Source organism: Arachis duranensis, chromosome 5, assembly GCF_000817695.3.
Source record: "Arachis duranensis cultivar V14167 chromosome 5, aradu.V14167.gnm2.J7QH, whole genome shotgun sequence".
Classification (NCBI taxonomy): domain Eukaryota; kingdom Viridiplantae; phylum Streptophyta; class Magnoliopsida; order Fabales; family Fabaceae; genus Arachis; species Arachis duranensis.
The window spans coordinates 35,477,197-35,500,225 of record NC_029776.3 but is presented as its reverse complement, the minus strand read 5'-3'; positions in this window follow the sequence as shown (position 1 = coordinate 35,500,225).

Below are 23,029 nucleotides of genomic sequence, written 5' to 3'. Positions count from 1 at the left end.
AAGCCATAAACCTTAAACCCTAAACCATAAAACTTAAACCCTAAACCCTAAACCCTAATCCTTAAACCATAAACACTAAACACTAAACACTAAAGCATAAATCCCAAACCCTAAACCCTAAACCCTAAACCATAAACCCTAAACCCTAACCCATAAACACCACTCCCTAAACCCTAAACCATAAACGATAAACCCTAAACCCTAAACCCAAAAATATAAACCCTAAACCCAAAACCCAAAACCCTAACCCAGAAACACCAAACCACTAAACCCAATACCCTAAACCTTAAAACCTAAACCATAAACAGTAAACCCTAAACCCTAAACCATAAACCTTAACCCATTAACCATAAACCAAAAACCCTAAACCCAAAATCCTAAACCCTAAACCATAAACCATAAACATAAACCCTAAACCCAAAACCCTAAACCACAAAAATTAAACCATAAATCATAAACCATAAACCGTAAACCCTAAACCATAAAACCTAAACCCGAAGCCGTAAACCCTAAACCCAAAACCCTAAACCCTATACCCTAAACCTTAAACCCAAACCTACAAACACCAAACCCTAAACCCTATACCCTAAGTCACAGACCCTAAACCATAAACCGTAAACCCAAAACCCTAAACCCAAAATCCTAAATCCTAATCTGTAAACCATAAACCAAAAACCTTAAACACTAAACTCAAAACCCAAAACCCTAAATACGAAAGTTAAAACCATAAATCATAAACCATAAACCATAAAACCTAAACCATAAAACCTAAACCCGAAACCGTAAAGCCTAAACCCAAAACCCTAAACCCTATACCCTAAACCATAAACCCTAAACCCATGATCCAAAACCTTAAACCCTAGACCCTAAACCATAAACCCTAAACAATAAACCGTAAACCTTTAACAGCAGCTATAAACACAAAACCCTAAAACACAAACCATAAACCATAAACCCTAAACCACAAACCCTAAACCATACACCCCAAGGCCTAAACACTAAACCCCAACCCACAAACACCAAACACTAGACCTTAAACCCCAATCCATATACCCTAAACCCTAAACCTTAAACCATAAAACATAAACACTAAATCATAAACCCTAAACCCTAAACCCTAAACCTAAACCATAAGCCCTAAACCCTAAACTGTAAACATTAAACCATAAATCCAAACCCATAAACCCTAATACCAATACCCTAAACCCTAATCCATATACCATAATCCCTAAATCCTAAACCCTAAATCCAAAACCTAAAACATCAAACCCTAAACCCCAAATCCTAAACCCTAAACCCTAAACAGTAAAACCATAAACCCTAAACCATAAACACTAAATCCTAAACCCTAAACACGAAACCCTAAACCATAAATCCTAAAACCTAACCCTAAACCCTAAACCTAAAACCCAAAATCCTAAATCCTAAACCATAAACCGTAAACCCAAAACCCAAAACCCTAAATCTTAAACCCAAAACCATAAACCCTAAACCCTAAACCCTAAACCCTAAACCCAAAACTCTAAACCCTAGACCTTAAACCATAAACCATAAACAACAAATCCTAAAACCTAAACCATAAAACTGAAACCCTAAACCCAAAACCATAAACCACAAACCATAAACCATAAACCCTAAACCCTAAACCATAAACCCTAAACCCTACACCCGAAAAACCAAACCCTAAACTCTAAACACCACCCCATAAACACAAAACCCTAAAACACAAACTGTAAACCCTAAACCCTAATCTTCGAAACCTAAATCCTAATCCATAATTCCTAAACGCTAAACCCCAACCCACAAACACCAAATCCTAAACCCCAAACCATAAACCCTAATCCCTAAGCCATAAATCATAAACCATAAACCATAAACCTTAAACCCTAAACCATAAACCTTAACCCTAAACCCTGAACCCTGAACCCTAAATCAAAAACCCAATACCATAAACCCTAAACCATAAACCATAAACCCAAAACCCAAAACCCAAAACCCTAAACCCAAAACACTAAACACTAAACCATAAACCTTAAACCCTACACCCTAAACCATAAAACCTAAACCCTAAACCCAAAATCACAAACCCTAAACCATAAATCCACAAATCCTAAACCCTAAACCTAAAACCCAAAACCCAAAATCCTAAACTATAAACACCCGCCTACAAACACAAACCCCTAAAACACAAACCCTAAAACCTATACCACAAACCCTAAATCATAAACCCTAAGGACTAAATCCTAAACCCCAAACCATAAACCCTAAACCCTAAACCCTAAACCATAAACCAAAAACCATAAACCATAAACCCTAAACCGTAAACCCTAAACACTAAACCCCATACCTTATACCATAATCCCTAAGGCCTAAACCCTAAACCGTAAACTACACGACATAAAACCTAAACCCAAAACCCTAATCAACAAAACCTTAACCATACACCATAAACATTAAACCCTAAACCCTAAACCCCAAACCCTAAAACCAAAATAATAAAACTAATACCCTAAACCATAAACACCAAACCCCAAATCGTAAACCCAAAACCATAAACCACAAACCCTAAAATTAGAATAATAAAACCTAAACCATAAACCCTAACCCTAAACCATAACCCCTAAACCCTAAACCCTAAACCACAAACCACAAACCCTAAACCACAAATCCTAAACCCTAAACCCCAACCCACAAACACCAAACCCTAAAACACAAATCCTAAAACCTAAACCCTAATAAATAAACACCAAACCCTAAACCCTAAACCCTAAAACATAATCCCAAAACCCAAAATCCTAAATCATAAACCATAAACCCTAAATCATAAACCCAAAACCATAAACCCTAAACCCTAAACCCTAAACCCAAAACCAAAAATCCAAAACCCTAAACACCATAAACCCTAAACCCTAAACGAAATCCATAAACCCTAAACCCTAAACCCAAAACCCAAAACCCAAAACCCTAAACCATAAACCCTAAACCTAAAACCCAAAACCCAAAACCCTAAACCCTAAACCATAGACCATAAACCATAAACCTAAAACCTAAACCATAAAACCTAAACCCTAAATTGCAAACCCTAGACCCAGAACACAAATCCCTAAACACTAAACCATATACCTTAAACCCTAATCCATAGACCATAAACCCAAAACCCTAAACCATAAAACTGAACGTTAAACCCTAAACCACAAACCCTAAACCATAATCCCTAAACCCTAAACCCTAAACACCACCCCACAAACACAAACCCAAAACAATAAACCCTAAGGCCTAAACCCTAAACTCTAACCCACAAACACCAAACCTTAAACCCTAAACCCGAAACCATAAACCACAAATCATAAACCATAAACCATAGACCATAGATCCTAAACCATAAACCATAGACCATAAACACCAAACCAAAAACCCTAAACAATAAACCATAGACCCTAAACCATAAACCGTAAACCCTAATCCATAAATCCTAAACCATAACCCTAAATCCTAAACCCAAAACCCTAAACCCTAATCCCTAAACCATCAATACTAAACCCTAAACCATAAACCCAAAACCCAAAACCCCAAATCCAAAACACAAAACCCAAAACACTAATCCCTAAACCGTCACAAAACCCTAAACCCAAAACCCAAAACCCTAAACCCAAAACCAAAAACCCTACACCCTAAACCATAAACCAAAATCCCTAAAGCCTAAACCCTAAACCTTAAACAATAAACTCTAAATCCTAAACCATAAACCATAAACCATAAACCCTAAACCCTAAACCCAAAACCCTAAACCCTAAACCCAAAACCCTAAACTTTAAACCATAAACCATAAACCCTAAACCCTAAACTATAAGAATTAAATCCTAAACACTAAACTACAAACCCTAAACCCTAAACCTTAAACCCTAAACACTAAACACTTAACCAAAACCCCAAACCCTAAACCTTAAACACCACCCTACAAACACAAAAACCCTAAAACATAAATCTTAAATCGTAAACCCTAATACACAAATCCTAAACCATAAACACTAAGGCCTAAACCTTAAACCCCAACCCACAAACACCAAACCCTAAACCATAAACCACAAACATTAAACCCTAAACCCTAAATCATAAACCATAAACCCTAAACCTAAACCCTAAACCCAAAACCCAAAACCCTGAATCCTAAATCATAAACCCAAAATCGTAAACCCTAAACCATAGAAAATGAACCATAAACCATAAATACTAAACCTTAATCCCTAAAACCTAAACCCTAAACCATAAACCATAAACCCAAAACCATAAACACTAAACCCTAAACCCAAAACCCTAATCATTAAACCCTAATCCACAAACCCTAAACAATAACCTCTAAGGCCTCAACACTAAACCCCAACCCACAAACAACAAACCTAAACCCTAAACCCTAAACTATAAATCCTAAACCATAAACTCTAAATCATAAACCATAAACCCTAAACCTTAAACCATAAAACCTAAACTCTAAACCCTAAACCCAAAACCCTAATCCATGAACCCTAAATCATAAACCCAAAACCCTAAACCCTAAACCCTAAACCCTAATCCTTAAACCATAAACCATAAACCCTAAACTCAAAGCGTTAAACCCTAAACGATAAACCCTAAACCCTAAAACCTAAACCATAAAACTTAAATCCTGAATCACAACCTCTAAACCATAAACCCACAAACCCAAAACTCTCAACCCTAAACACCACCCTACAAATAGAAAACATTAAAACACAAACCCTAAATCCTAAACCACAAACCCTAAACCACAAATCCTAAACTATAAACCCTAAGGCCTAAACCCTAAACCATAAACCCTAAGGCCTAAACCTTAAACCATAAACCATAAACCATATACTATAAGCCCTAAACCCTAAATCAAAACCACAAATCCTAAACCCTAAATACCACCCTACAAACACAAAAAACTAAAACATAAACTCTAAACCGTAAACCCTAATCCACAAATCCTAAACCATAAATCCTAAGGCCTAAATCCTAAAACCCAACCCATAAACACCAAACCCTAAACTCTAAACCCCAAACATTAAATCCTAAACCTTAAACCATGAACTATAAACCCTAAACCCAAAACCATAAAACCTAAACACTAAACCCAAAACCTAAACCCCAAAACCCTGAATCTTAAATCATAAACCCAAAACCATAAACCCTAAGCCATAGATCATAAACAATAAACCATAAACACTAAACCCTAAAACCTAAAACCTAAATTCAAAACCCTAAACCATAAATCCTAAACCCAAATCCCTAAATCCTAATCCACACACCCTAAACCAATAACCCTAAGGCCTAAACACTAAAACCCAACCTCCAAACAACAAACCCTAAACCCCAAACCATAAATCCTAAACCATAAACCATAAACCCTAACGCCTAAACCATAAAACATAAACCCTAAATCCTAAACCCAAAACCCTAAACCATGAACCCTAAATCATAAACAAAAAACTTTAAACCGTAAACCCCAAACCCTAAACCATAAACCATAAACACTAAACCCTAAACAATAAAACCTGAACCCTAAAGCCTAAACCATAAACCGTAATCCTTAAACCATAAACCCTAAACCCTAAACCCAAAGCCCTAAACCCTAAACCATAAACCCTAAACCCTAAAACCTATACCCTAAAACCTAAATCCTAAATCACAAATCCTAAACCATAAACCCACAAACTCAAAACCCTAAACCCTAAACACCACCCTACAAACAGAAAACACTAACACTAACCATAAACCATAAACAATAAACCCTAACGCCTAAACCCTAAAACTTAAACCCCAAACCCCAAACCCCAAACCATAAACTTTAAACCCCAAACCTTAAACCATAAACCCTAAATCGTAAACCCTAAACCTTAAACCCTAAACCAAAACTCCAAACCCTAAACACTAAACACCACCCTACAAATACAAAACCCTAAAACATAAACCCCAAACCATAAACCCTAATCCACAAATCCTAAACCATAAACCCTATGGCCTAAACCATAAACCCCAACCTAAAAACACCAAATCCTAAACCATAAACCCCAAACATGAAACCCTAAACCCTAAACCATAAACCATAAACCTTAAACCCTAAATGCTAAAACCTAAACCCTAACCCTAAACCCAAAACCCTAAACAATGAATCCAAAATCATAAACCCAAAACCGTAAACCCTAAACCATACACCATAAACCATAAACCATAAACACTAAACCCTAAACGCTAAAACCTAAATCCTAAACCATAAACCATAAACATTAACCCTAAACCCTAAACCATAATCCCTAAACCCTAATCCACACACACTAAACCATAAACCCTAAGGCCTAAACCTTAAACCCCAACCCATAAACAACAAATCCTAAACCCTAAACCCTAAACCCTAAACCCTAAACAATAAATCCTAAACCTTAAACCCTAACCATAAACCCTAAACCCTAGACCATAAAGCCTAAACCCTAAATTCTAAACCAAAAACCCTAAACCGTGAACCCTAAATCATAAACCCAAAATCGTAAACCATAAACCCTAAACCCTAAACCCTAAACCAAAAACCATAAACACTAAGACCTAAACGATAAAACCTAAACACTATAGCCTCAACCCTAAACCCTAATCCTTAAACAATAAACCCTAAACCCTAAACCCAAAGCCTTAAACCCAAAACCATAAACCCTAAATGCTAAACACCAACCTACAAATAGAAAACCCTAAAACACAAACCATAAACCTTAAACCACAAACCCTAAACCATAAACCCTAAGGCCTAAACCCTAAACCCTAAATCCCAAACCATAAATCTTAAACCCTAAACCTTAAACCATAAACCATAAACTCTAAACTGTAAACCCTAAACACAAAACCCCATACCTTACACCATAATCCCTAAAAGCTAAACCGTAAACCACACAACATAAAACATAAACCCTAAACCCTAAACCCTAAACAATAAAACCTAAACCATAAATCATAAACTCTAAACCCTAAACCCTACACCCTAAACCTTAAACCCCAAACCCTAAAACCTAAATAATAAAATCTAAACCCTACACCCTAAATCCTAAACCCCAAACCCTAAACCCTAAACCCTAAACCCTAAACCACAAACCCTAAACCACAAATACTAAACCCTAAAGCCCAACCCACAAAAACCAAACCCTAAAACACAAATCCTAAACCCAAACCATAACACATAAACAGCAAACCCTAAACCCTAATCCCTAAACCATAAACCCTAAACACAAAACCATAAACCCAAAACCCAAAACCCAAAACCCTAACCCACACACACCAAACCCTATACCGTAAACCCAAAACCCTAAACCCTAAACCATAAATCTTAAACCCTAAATCCAAAACCCTAAACCCTAAACCCTAAACCCTAAACCATAAACCGTAAACCCTAAAAAAACCCTAAAATAAAAACCCTAAACCCTAAACCAAAAACGTAAAGCATAAACCCCAATGCCTAAACCCTAAACCACAACCCACAAACACCAAACACTAAACCTAAAACCCCAAACTATAAACACTAAAACCAAAACCCTAAACACTAAAGCATAAACCATAAACACTAAACCATAAACCCTAAACCATAAACCATAAACACTAAACCATAGACCCTAAACCCTAAACCATAAACCTAAACCATAAACCATAAACACTAAACCATAAACCCAAAACCCTAAACCGTAAACCTAAACCATAAGCCCTAAAGACTAAACCCTAAACCATATACCCAAACCCAAAAACCCTAAACCCTAATCCATAAACCATAAACCCTAAATCCTAAACCCTAAACCCAAAACCCTAAACCTTAAACCATAAACCCTAAACCCTAAACCTCAAACCCTAAACCCTAAAACCTAAACCTTAAACCCTAACCCACAAACACCAAACCCTAAACCTTAAACCCTAAACCCTAAATCATAAACCCTAAACCATAAATACTAAACCCTTAATCGTAAACCTAAACCCTCAACTCTAAATCCTAAACCCTAAGCCTGAAACCCAAAAACCAAAACCATAAACCCTAAATAATAAACCCTAATCCCTAAACCCAAAATCCTAAACCCTAAATCATAAACCACAAACTCTAAACCATAAACCATAAACCATAAACCATAAACCCAAAACCGAAAACCCTAAACCTTAAACCATAAACCATAAAACATAAACCATAAACCCTAAACCTTAAACCTTAAACCATAAACCATAAAACATAAACCATAAACCCTAAACCCTAAAACCTAAACCACAAACCATAAACCCTAAACCATTAACAATAAACCATAAATCCCAAACCATAAACCCTAAACCCTAAACCAAAGACACCAAACCCTAAACCAAAAACCCAAAACCATAAACCCTATGGCATAAACCCTAAATCCTAAACCCCTAACCATAAACCCAAAATCCTAAACCATAAACACTAAACCCTAAACTATAAACGCTGAACCCTAAACCCTAAACCCTAAACCCTAAGCCATAAAACCTAAACCCCAAACCCTAAACCATAAACCTTAAACCTAAAAACCTAAACCTTAAACCATAAACCCAAAATCGTAAACTCTAAATCACAAAGCTTAAACCATAAACCCTAACCACTAAACCATAAAACCTAAACCCTAAACCCTAAACCCTAATCCTTAAACCGTAAACACTAAACCCTAAATCCTAAACCATAAATCCCAAACCCCAAACACAGAACCCTAAACCGTAAAGCCTAAACCCTAATCCATAAACATCAATCCCTAAACCCCACACGATAAACTCTAAACCCTAAACCCAAAACCCTAAACCCTAACCCACAAACACCAAACCCTAAACCCTATATATACCCTAAAACTTAAACCCTAAACCACAATCCGTAACCCCTAAACCCTAAACCATAAACCTTAACCCATTAATCATAAACCCAAAACCTTAAACCCAAAATACTAAACCCTAAACCATAAACCATAAACCCTAAACACTAAACCCAAAATCCAAAACCCTAAACCTAAAACCTTAAACCATAAATCATAAACCATAAACCGTAAACCCTAAACCATAAAACCTAAACCCAAAATCATAAACCCTAAACCTAAAACCCTAAACCATTAACCCTAAACCCAAGACCCAAAACCTTAAACCCTAAACCCTAACTCACAAATATCAAACCCTAAACCATATACCCCAAGCCTTAAACCCTAAACCATAATTCGTAAACCATAAACCATAAATCGTAAACCCTAAAACACAAACCATAAACCTTAAACCACAAACCCTAAACCATAAACCCTAAGGCCTAAACCCTAAACCCTAAACCCCAAACCATAAATCCTAAACCCTAAACCTTAAACCATAAACCATAAACTCTAAACTGTAAACCCTAAACACAAAACCCCATACCTTACACCATAATCCCTAAAAGGTAAACCGTAAACCACACAACATAAAACATAAACCCTAAACCCTAAACCCTAAACAATAAAACCTAAACCATAAATCATAAACTCTAAACCCTAAACCATACACCCTAAACCTTAAACCCCAAACCCTAAAACCTAAATAATAAAATCTAAACCCTACACCCTAAATCCTAAACCCCAAACCCTAAACCCTAAACCCTAAACCCTAAACCACAAACCCTAAACCATAAATACTAAACCCTAAAGCCCAACCCACAAAAACCAAACCCTAAAACACTAATCCTAAACCCAAACCATAACACATAAACAGCAAACCCTAAACCCTAATCCCTAAACCATAAACCCTAAACAAAAAACCATAAACCCAAAACCCAAAACCCAAAACCCTAACCCACACACACCAAACCCTATACCGTAAACCCAAAACCCTAAACCCTAATCCATAAATCCTAAACACTAAATCCAAAACCCTAAACCCTAAACCCTAAACCATAAACCATAAACCGTAAACCCTAAAAAAACCCTAAAATAAAAACCCTAAACCCTAAACCAAAAACGTAAAGCATAAACCCCAATGCCTAAACCCTAAACCACAACCCACAAACACCAAACACTAAACCTAAAACCCCAAACTATAAACACTAAAACCAAAACCCTAAACACTAAAGCATAAACCATAAACACTAAACCATAAACCCTAAACCATAAACCATAAACCATAAACACTAAATCATAGACCCTAAACCCTAAACCATAAACCTAAACCATAAACCATAAACACTAAACCATAAACCCTAAACCCTAAACCCTAAACCTAAACCATAACCCCTAAACACTAAACCCTAAACCATATACCCAAACCCAAAAACCCTAAACCCTAATCCATAAACCATAAACCCTAAATCCTAAACCCTAAACCCAAAACCCTAAACCTTAAACCCTAAACCCTAAACCCTAAACCTCAAACCCTAAACCCTAAAACCTAAACCCTAAACCTTAACCCACAAACACCAAACCCTAAACCTTAAACCCTAAACCCTAAATCATAAACCCTAAACCATAAATACTAAACCCTTAATCGTAAACCTAAACCCTCAACTCTAAATCCTAAACCCTAAGCCTGAAACCCAAAAACCAAAACCATAAACCCTAAATAAAAAACCCTAATCCCTAAACCCAAAATCCTAAACCCTAAATCATAAACCACAAACTCTAAACCATAAACCATAAACCATAAACCATAAACCCAAAACCGAAAACCCTAAACCTTAAACCATAAACCATAAAACATAAACCATAAACCCTAAACCTTAAACCTTAAACCATAAACCATAAACCATAAAACATAAACCATAAACCCTAAACCCTAAAACCTAAACCCCAAACCCAGAAACACCAAACCCTAAACCCTATATATACCCTAAACCGTAAACCCTAAACCACAAACCGTATCCCCTAAACCCTAAACCATAAACCTTAACCCATTAATCATAAACCCAAAACCTTAAACCCAAAATACTAAACCCTAAACCATAAACCATAAACACTAAACCATAAACCCTAAACCCTAAACCCTAAACCTTAAACCCTAACTCACAAATATCAAACCCTAAACCATATACCCCAAGCCTTAAACCCTAAACCATAAATCGTAAACACTAAACCCTAAACCATAAACCTTAACACATTAACCATACACCCAACACCCAAAACCCAAAATCCTAAACCATAAACCAGAAACCATAAAACCTAAACCCGAAACCATAAACCCTAAACCCTAAAACCCAATACCCTTTACCCTAAACCCTAAACCCTAAACCCTAAACCCTAAACCATAAAACCTAAACCCGAAACCATAAACCCTAAACTCTAAAACCCTATACCCTTTACCCTAAACCAAAAACCCTAAATCCAGGACCCAAAACCTTAAACCATAAACCCTAAACCATAAATCCTAAAGCCTAAACACTAAACTATAAAACCTAAACCTTATACCCTAAACCACAAACCTTAAACCATAAACCATAAACTCTAAACACAAAAATCCCAAACCATAAACCTTAAACACCACTCCACAAAACCAAAACCCTAAACCCTAAACCATAAACCCCAAGGCCTAAACCCTAAACCACAAACCACAAACACCAAACACTAAACCTAAAACTCTAAACCATAAACACTAAACCCTAAATCCTAAACCTTAAACCATAAACACTAAACTATAAACCCTAAACACTAAACCCTAAACCTAAACCATAAGCCCTATACCCTAAACCCTAAACCATAAACCCAAAACCATAAACCCCAAAACCAAAACCCTAAACCGTAATCCATATACCATAAAACCTAAATCCTAAATCCTAAACCCAAAACCCTAAACCTTAAACCCTAAACCCAAAACCCAAAACCCTAAACCTTAAACCCTAAACCCCAAATCCTAAACCCTAAACCCTAACCAACAAACACCAAACCCTAAACCCTAAACCCTAAACCATAAACCGTAAACCATAAACACTAAACCCTAAACCCTAAACCATAAACCCTAAACCCTAAACCCAAAACCCTAAATCTTAAACCATAAACCCTAAATCGTAAATCCTAACCCCAAAACACTAAACCCTAAACCCTAAACCTTAATCCCTAAACCCTAAACCCTAAACTCTAAACCCCTAACCCCAAACCCTAAACCCTAAACCACAAACCCTAAACCATACACTCTAAGGCCTAAACCCTAAACCCCAACCCACAAGCACCAAACCCTAAACCCTAAACCTCAAATCATAAACCTAAAACAATAAACCCTAAACTATAAACCATAAACCATAAATAATAAACCATAAACCATAAACCTTAAATCCTAAACCATAAAACCTAAACCAAAAACCATGAAACCTAAACCACAAACCCTAAATCCTAAATCCTAAACCATAAACCCAAACCCATAAACCCTAAACCATAAACCATAAACCATAAATCATAAATCCTAAACCCTAATATCTAATGCCTAAACCCAAAACCCTAAACCTTTAACCCTAAACCTAAAACCCAAAACCCAAAATCCTAAACTATAAACACCACCCCTACAAACACAAACCCCTAAAACACAAACCCTAAAACCTATACCACAAACCCTAAACCATAAACCCTAAGGACTAAATCCTAAACCCCAAACCATAAACCCTAAACCCTAAACCTTAAACCACAAACCAAAAACCTTAAACCATAAACCCTAAACTATAAACCCTAAACACTAAACCCCACACCTTATACCATAATCCCTAAGGCCTAAACCCCTAAATCGTAAACTACACGACATAAAACCTAAACCCAAAACCCTAATCAACAAAACCTTAACCATAAACCATAAACATTAAACCCTAAACCTTAAACCCCAAACCCTAAAACCAAAATAATAAAACTAATACCCTAAACTATAAACCCGAAACCCCAAATCGTAAACCCAAAACCATAAACCACAAACCCTAAAATTAGAATAATAAAACCTAAACCGTAAACCCTAACCCTAAACCATAACCCCTAAACCCTAAACCCTAAACCACAAACCACAAACCCTAAACCACAAATCCTAAACCCTAAATCCCAACCCACAAACACCAAACCCTAAAACACAAATACTAAAACCTAAACCCTAATACATAAACACCAAACCCTAAACCCTAAACCCTAAACCCAAAAACATAAACCCAAAACCCAAAATCCTAAACCATAAACCATAAACCCTAAATCATAAACCCAAAACCATAAACCCTAAACCCTAAACCCTAAACCCAAAACCAAAAAACCAAAACGCTAAACCATAAACCCTAACCCCTAAACGAAAACCATAAACCATAAACCCTAAACCCAAAACCCAAAACCCAAAACCCTAAACCATAAACCCTAAACCTAAAACCCAAAACCCTAAACCCTAAACCATAAACCATAAACAATAAACCTAAAACCTAAACCATACAACCTAAACCCTAAACTGCAAACCCTTGACCTAGAACACAAATCCCTAAACACTAAACCATAAACCTTAAACCCTAATCCATAGACCATAAACCCTAAACTCTAAACCATAAAACTAAACCTTAAACCCTAAATCACAAACCCTAAACCATAATCCCTAAACCCTAAACCCTAAACACCGCCCTACAAACACAAAACTCTAAAACACAAACCCAAAACAATAAACCCTAAGGCCTAAACCCTAAACTCTAACCCACAAACCCCAAACCCTAAACCCTAAACCCCAAACCATAAACCATAAACCACAAACCATCAACCATAAACCATAGACCATAGATCCTAAACCATAAACCATAGACCCTAAACACCAAACCAAAAACCCTAAACAATAAACCATAGACCCTAAACCATAAACCGTAAACCCTAATCCATAAAACCTAAACCATAACCCTAAACCATAACCCTAAACCATAAACCCTAAACCCTAAACCCAAAACCCTAAACCCTAATCCCTAAACCAACAATACTAAACCCGAAACCATAAACCCAAAACCCAAAACCCCAAATCCAAAACCCAAAACCCAAAACACTAATCCCTAAACCATCACTAAACCCTAAACCCAAAACCCAAAACCCTAAACCCAAAACCCAAAACCCTACACCCTAAACCATAAACCAAAATCCCTAAAGCCTAAACCCTAAACCTTAAACAATAAACTCTAAACCCTAAACCATAAACCATAAACCATAAAACCTAAACCCTAAACCATAAACCCTAAACCCTAAACCCAAAACCCTAAACCCTAAACTTTAAATCATAAACCATAAACCCTAAACCCTAAACTATAAGAATTAAATCCTAAACCCTAAACTACAAACCCTAAACCCTAAACCTTAAACCCTAAACACTAAACACTAAACCAAAACCCCAAACCCTAAACCTTAAACACCACCCTACAAACACAAAAACCCTAAAACATAAATCTTAAATTGTAAACCCTAATACACAAATCCTAAACCATAAACCCTAAGGCCTAAACCTTAAACCCCAACCCACAAACACCAAACCCTAAACCATAAACCACAAACATTAAACCCTAAACCCTAAACCATAAACCAAAAATCCTAAACCTAAACCGTAAAACCTAAACACTAAACCCAAAACCCAAAACCCTGAATCCTAAATCATAAACCCAAAACCGTAAACCCTAAACCATAGAAAATAAAACATAAACCATAAATACTAAACCCTAATCCGTAAAACCTAAACCCTAAACCATAAACCATAAACCCAAAACCATAAACACTAAACCCTAAACCCAAAACCCTAATCATTAAACCCTAATCCACACACCCTAAACCATAAACTCTAAGGCCTCAACACTAAACCCCAACCCACAAACAACAAACCTAAACCCTAAACCCCAAACCATAAATCCTAAACCATAAACTCTAAATCATAACCCATAAACCCTAAACCCTAAACCATAAAACCTAAACTCTAAACCCTAAACCCAAAACCCTAATCTATGAACCCTAAATCATAAACCCAAAACCCTAAACCCTAAACCATAAACCCTAATCCTTAAACCATAAATCATAAACCCTAAACTCAAAGAGTTAAAACCTAAACCATAAACCCTAAACCCTAAAACCTAAACCATAAAACTTAAATCCTGAATCACAACCCCTAAACCATAAACCCACAAACCCAAAACTCTCAACCCTAAACACCACCCTACAAACAGAAAACACTAAAACACAAACCCTAAATCCTAAACCACAAACCCGAAACCACAAACCCTAAACCATAAACCCTAAGGCCTAAACCCTAAACCATAAACCCTAAGGCCTAAACCTTAAACCATAAACCATAAACCATAAACCGTAAAGCCTAAACCCTAAATCAAAACCACAAACCCTAAACCCTAAATACCACCCTACAAACACAAATAACTAAAACATAAACACTAAACCGTAAACCCTAATCCACAAATCCTAAACCATAAACCCTAAGGCCTAAACCCTAAAACCCATCCCATAAACACCAAACCCTAAACTTTAAACCATAAACATTAAATTCTAAACCTTAAACCATAAACTATAGACCCTAAACACTAAACCATAAAACCTAAACACTAAACCCAAAACCCAAAACCCTAAACCCTGAATCCTAAATCATAAACCCAAAACCATAAACCCTAAGACATAGATCATAAACAATAAACCATAAACACTAAACCATAAACCCTAAAACCTAAATTCTAAACCCTAAACCATAAATCCTAAACCCTAATCCACACACCATAAACCAATAACCCTAAGGCCTAAACACTAAAGCCCAACCTACAAAAAACAAACCCTAAACCCTAAACCCCAAAACATAAATCCTAAACCATAAACCATAAACTATAAACCCTAAACCATAAAACATAAACCCTAAATCCTAAACCCAAAACCCTAAACCATGAACCCTAAATCATAAACAAAAAACTTTAAACCCTAAACCCTAAACCATAAACCATAAACCATAAACACTAAACCCTAAACAATAAAACCTGAACCCTAAAAGCCTAAACCATAAACTGTAATCCTTAAACCATAAACCATAAACCCTAAACCCTAAACCATAAACCCTAAACCCTAAAACCTATACCATAAAACCTAAATCGTAAATCACAAACCCTAAACCATAAACCCACAAACTCAAAACCCTAAACCCTAAACACCACCCTACAAACAGAAAACCCTAAAACAAAAACCATAAACCCTAACCCACAAACCATAAACGATAAACCCTAACACCTAAACCCTAAACCCTAAACCCCAAACCCCAAACCATAAACTTTAAACCCTAAACCTTAAACCATAAACCCTAAATCGTAAACCCTAAACCTTAAACCCTAAACCAAAACTCCAAACCCTAAACCCTAAACCTCATATCATAAACCTAAAACCATAAACCCTAAACTATAACCCATAAACCATAAATAATAAACCATAAACCATAAACCTTAAACCCTAAACCATAAAACCTAAACCATAAACCATGAACCCTAAACCACAAACCCTAAATCCTAAATCCTAAACCATAAACCCAAACCCATAAACCCTAAACCCTAAACCATAAACCATAAATCATAAATCCTAAACCCTAATATCTAATGCCTAAACCCAAAACCCTAAACCTCAAACCCTAAACCCCAAACCCTAAACCCTAACCCTAACCCACAAAAACCAAACCCTAAACCTTAAACCCTAAACCATAAACCATAAACCCTAAAGCATAAACACTAAACCCTAAACCATAAACCTAAACCCTAAAACCTAAATCTTAAACCCTAAGCCCTAAACCCAAAACCCAAAACCATAAACGCTAAATAAAAAACCCTAATCCCTAAACACAAAACCCTAAACCCTAAATCATAAACCATAAACCCTAAACCCTAAACCATCAACCATAAACCATAAACCCAAAACTGGGAACCCTAAACCTTAAACCATAAACCATAAAACATAAACCCTAAACCCTAAACCCTAAAACCTAAACCACAAACTATAAACCCTAATCCATAAACCCCAAACTATAAACCCAAAACCATAAACCACAAACCCAAAACTATAAACCCCAAACCATAAACCCAAAATCCTAAACCATAAACACTAAACCCTAAACCATAAACCCTGGACCCTAAACCCTAAACCCTAAACCCTAAGACATAAAACCTACACCCCAAACCCTAAACCCAAAACCTTAAACCTAAAACCCTGAACCCTAAACCATAAACCTTAAACCATAAACCCTAAACGCTAAACCATAAAACCTAAACCCTAAACCCTAAACCCTAAACCCTAAACCTTAAACCGTAAACACTAAACTCTAAACCCTAAACCATAAACCATAAACCCTAAACCCTCAACTCTAAATCCTAAACCCTAAGCCTTAAACCCAAAACCCAAAACCAAAAACCCTAAATAAAAAACCCGAATCCCTAAACCCAAAACCCTAAACCCTAAATCATAAACCATAAACTCTAAACCATAAACCATAAATCCTAAACCATAAACACAAAACCGAAAACCCTAAACCTTAAACCATAAACCATAAAACATAAACCATAAACCATAAACCCTAAACCCTAAAACCTAAACCACAAACCATAAACCCTAAACCATTAACAATAAACCATAAATCCCAAACCATAAACCCTAAACCCTAACCAAAAACACCAAACCCTAAACCACAAACCCAAAACCATAAACCCTATGGCATAAACCCTAAATCCTAAACCCCAAACCATAAACCCAAAATCCTAAACCATAAACACTAAACCCTAAACTATAAACCCTGAACCCTAAACCCTAAACCTTAAACCCTAAGCCATAAAAGCTAAACCCCAAACCGTAAACCATAAACCTTAAAGCTAAAAACCTAAACCTTAAAACCATAAACCCGAAGTCATAAATTCTAAACCAGAAACCTTAAACCATAAACCCTAAACACTAAACCATAAAACCTAAACCCTAAACCCTAAACCCTAATCCTTAAACCGTAAACACTAAACCCTAAATCCTAAACCATAAATCATAAACCCCAAACACAGAACCCTAAACCGTAAAGCCTAAACCTTAACCCATAAACATTAATCCCTAAACCCTAAACGATAAACTCTAAACCCTAAACCCAAAACCATAAACCCAAAACCCTAAACCCTAACTCACAAACACCAAACCCTAAACCCTATATACCCTAAACCTTAAACCATAAACCACAAACCGTAAACCCTAAACCCTAAACCATAAACCTTAACCCATTAACCATAAACCCAAAACCTTAAACCCAAAATCCTAAACCCTAAACCATAAACCATAAACCCTAAACACTAAACCCAAAATCCAAAACCCTAAACCTAAAACCTTAAACCATAAATCATAAACCATAAATCGTAAACCCTAAACCATAAAACCTAAACCCAAAATCGTAAACCCTAAACCTAAAATCCTAAACCATTAACCCTAAACCCAAGACCCAAAACCTTAAACCCTAAACCCTAACTCACAAATATCAAACCCTAAACCATATACCCCAAGCCTTAAACCCTAAACCATAAACCGTAAACCCTAAACCCTAAACCATAAACCTTAACCCATTAACCATAAACCCAAAACCCAAAACCCAAAATCCTAAACCATAAACCAGAAACCATAAAACCTAAACCCGAAACCATAAACCCTAAACCCTAAAGCCCTATACCCTTTACCTGAAACCAAAATCCCTAAACCCAAGACCCAAAACCTTAAACCATAAACCCTAAACCATAAATTTTAAACCCTAAACACTAAACCATAAAACCTAAACCTTATACCCTAAACCACAAACCTTAAGCCATAAACCATAAACTCTAAACCTGAAAACCCCAAACCATAAACCTTAAACACCACCCCACAAAACCAAAACCCTAAACCCTAAACCAAAAACCCTAAACCATAAATCCCAAGGCCTAAACCCTAAACCACAACCCACAAACACCAAACGCTAAACCTAAAACTCCAAACCATAAACCCTAAACCCTAAATCCTAAACCATAAACCATAAACACTAAACTATAAACCCTAAACACTAAACCCTAAACATAAACCATAAGACCTATACCCTAAACCCAAAACCATAAATCCTAAAACCAAAACCCTAAACCCTAACCCATAAACCATAAAACCTAAATCTTAAATCCTAAACCCAAAACCCTAAACCTTAAACCCTAAACCCTAAACCCTAAACCTTAAACCCTAAACCCCAAATCCTAAACCCTAAACCGTAACCAACAAACACCAAACCCTAAATCCTAAACCCTAAACCATAAACCGTTAACCATAAACACTAAACCCTAAACCCTAAACCCTAAACCATAAAACCTAAACCTAAAACCCAAAACCCTAAATCTTAAACCATAAACCCTAAACCATAAACCCTAAACCGTAAATCCTAACCCCAAAACCCAAACCCCTAAACCCTAAACCTTAATCCCTAAACCCTAAACCCTAAACCCTAAACCCCTAACCCCAAACCCTAAACCCTAAACCACAAACCCTAAACCATACACTCTAAGGCCTAAACCCTAAACCCCAACCCACAAACACCAAACCTTAAACCCTAAACCTCAAATCATAAACCTAAAACCATAAACCCTAAACTATAACTCATAAACCATAAATAATAAACCATAAACCATAAACCTTAAACCTTAAACCATAAAACCTAAACCATAAACCATGAACCCTAAACCCCAAACCCTAAATCCTAAATCCTAAACCATAAACCCAAACCCATAAACCCTAAACCCTAAACCATAAACCATAAATCATAAATCCTAAACCCTAATATCTAATGCCTAAACCCAAAATCCTAAACCTTTAACCCTAAACCCCAAACCCTAAACCCTAACCCTAACCCACAAAAACCAAACCCTAAACCTTAAACCCTAAACCCTAAACCCCTAACCCCAAACCCTAAACCCTAAACCACAAACCCTAAAGCATGCACTCTAAGGCCTAAACCCTAAACCCCAACCCACAAACACCAAACCCTAAACCCTAAACCTCAAATCATAAACCTAAAACCATAAACCCTAAACTATAAACCATAAACCATAAATAATAAACCATAAACCATAAACCTTAAACCCTAAACCATAAAACCTAAACCATAAACCATGAACCCTAAACCCCAAACCCTAAATCCTAAATCCTAAACCATAAACCCAAACCCATAAACCCTAAACCCTAAACCATAAACCATAAATCATAAATCCTAAACCCTCTTATCTAATGCCTAAACCCAAAACCCTAAACCTTTAACCCTAAACCCCAAACCCTAAACCCTAACCCTAACCCACAAAAACTAAACCCTAAATCTTAAACCCTAAACCCTAAAGCATAAACCCTAAAGCATAAACACTAAACCCTAAACCATAAACCTAAACCCTAAAACCTAAATCTTAAACCCTAAGGCCCTAAACCCAAAACCCAAAACCATAAACCCTAAATAAAAAACCCTAATCCCTAAACCTAAAACCCTAAACCCTAAATCGTGAACCATAAACCCTAAACCCTAAACCATCAACCATAAACCATAAACCCGAAACCGGGAACCCTAAACCTTAAACCATAAACCATAAAACATAAACCCTAAACCTTAAACCCTAAAACCTAAACCACAAACTATAAACCCTAATCCATAAACCCCAAACCATAAACCTAAAAAACCATAAACCACAAACCCAAAACTATAAACCCCAAACCATAAACCCAAAATCCTAAACCATAAACACTAAACCTTAAACCATAAACCCTGAACCCTAAACCCTAAACCCTAAACCCTAAGACATAAACCTACACCCCAAACCCTAAACCCAAAACCTTAAACCTAAAACCCTGAACCCTAAACCATAAACCTTAAACCATAAACCCTAAACCCTAAACCATAAAACCTAAACCCTAAACCCTAAACCCTAAACCTTAAATCGTAAACACTAAACGCTAAACCCTAAACCATAAACCATAAACCCCAAACCTTAAAACCTAAACCCTAAACACTAAACTATAAACCCTAAACCCTAACCCATAAACACTAATCCCTAAACCCTAAACCCTAAACGATAATCCCTAAACCGTAAACCCAAAACCATAAACCCAAAACCCAAAACCCAAAACCCTAACCCACAAACACCAAACCCTAAACCCGATACCTGATGATTGGATATTTTATACGCTTTTTGGGGGTAATTTCACGTAGATTTTAGTATGTTTTTGTTAGTTTTTAGTATAATTTTATTAGTTTTTAGGCAAAATTCATATTTCTGGACTTTACTATGAGTTTATGTGTTTTTCTATAATTTTAGGTATTTTCTGGCTAAAATTGAGGGAGCTGAGCAAATATCTGATTTAGGCTGAAAAAGGACTGTTGATGTTGTTGGATTCCGACCTCCCTGCACTCGGAATGGATTTTTTGGAGCTAGAGGAGTCCAATTGGCGCGCTCTCAATTCGGTTGAAAGTATACATCCAGGGCTTTCCAGCAATATATAATAGTCTATACTTTGTGCGAAGATAGATGACGTAAACTGGCATTCAACGCCAGTTTCATGTTGCAGTCTGGCATTCAGCGCCAGAAACAGGTTGCAGGTTGGAGTTCAACGCCAGAAACAGGTTACAACCTGGCGTTTAACTTCAGAAACAGCCCAGGCACGTGAGAAGCTCAAGTCTCAGCCCTAGCACACACCATGTGGGCCCCAGAAGTGGATTTCTGCACCATCTATCTTAGTTTACTCATTTTCTGTAAACCTAGGTTACCAGTTTAGTTTTTAAACAACTTTTAGAGACTTATTTTGTATCTCATGACATTTTTAGATTTGAACTTTGTACTCTTTGATGGCATGAGTCTCTAAACTCCATTGTTGGGGGTGAGGAGCTCTACAGCGTCTCGATGAATTAATGCAATTATTTCTATTTTCCGTTCAAACATGCTTGTTCCTATCTAAGATGTTCATTTGTGCTTCACTATGAAGAAGGTGATGATCCGTGACACTCATCACCTTCCTCAATCCATGAACGTGTGCCTGACAATCACCTCCGTTCTACATTAGATTGAAAGAGCATCTCTTAGATTCCTTAATCAGAATTTTCGTGGTATAAGCTAGAATCCATTGGCGGCATCCTTGAGAATCTGAAAGGTCTAAACCTTGTCTGTGGTATTCCAAGTAGGATTCAAAGATTGGATGACTGTGACGAGCTTCAAACTCGCGAGTTTTGGGCGTAGTGACAGACGCAAAAGGATCAATGGATCTTATTCCGACATGATCGAGAACCGACAGATGATTAGCCGTGCTGTGACAGAGCATTTGGACCATTTTCACTGAGAGGATGGGAAGTAGCCATTGACAACGGTGATTCCCTACATATAGCTTGCCATGGAAGGAGCCTTGCATTTATGAAAGTGAGAAAGCATTATGTTGCAGGAATTCAGAGGACAAAGCATCTCCAAAACTCCAACATATTTTCCATTACTGCATAATAAGTATTTATTTCATGCCCTTTCACTTTTTACAATTAAAACTGAAAATTATTATTGATATTATATTGGTGGGCGAAATCGTGATTCATTCTTTTCACTTCAACAATCCAAGGTAATTGCTCCAAAGACTTGGTGCACAGAACCATGGTCCAAAATTAACTTCACAGTCTCGCTCAACTAACCAGCAAGTGTACTGGGTCGTCCAAGTAATACCTTACGTGAGTAAGGGTCGATCCCACAGAGATTGTTGGTATGAAGCAAGCTATGGTCATCTTGTAAATCCCAGTCAGGAGGATAAAATTATGGAATTTAGAAAATCAAATATGATTAATAAAAATAAACAGAAAATAAAATGGATAGAGATACTTATGTAAATCAATAGTGGAAATTTCAGATAGGCGTATGGAGATGTTGTGCTCCTCTTGAATCTCTACTTTCTTATTACATTCATCCTATCCTTCTTACTCCTTTCCATGGCAAGCTGTATGTAGGGCATCACCGTTGTCAATGGCTACATCCCATCCTCTCAGTGAAAACGTTCCTATGCTC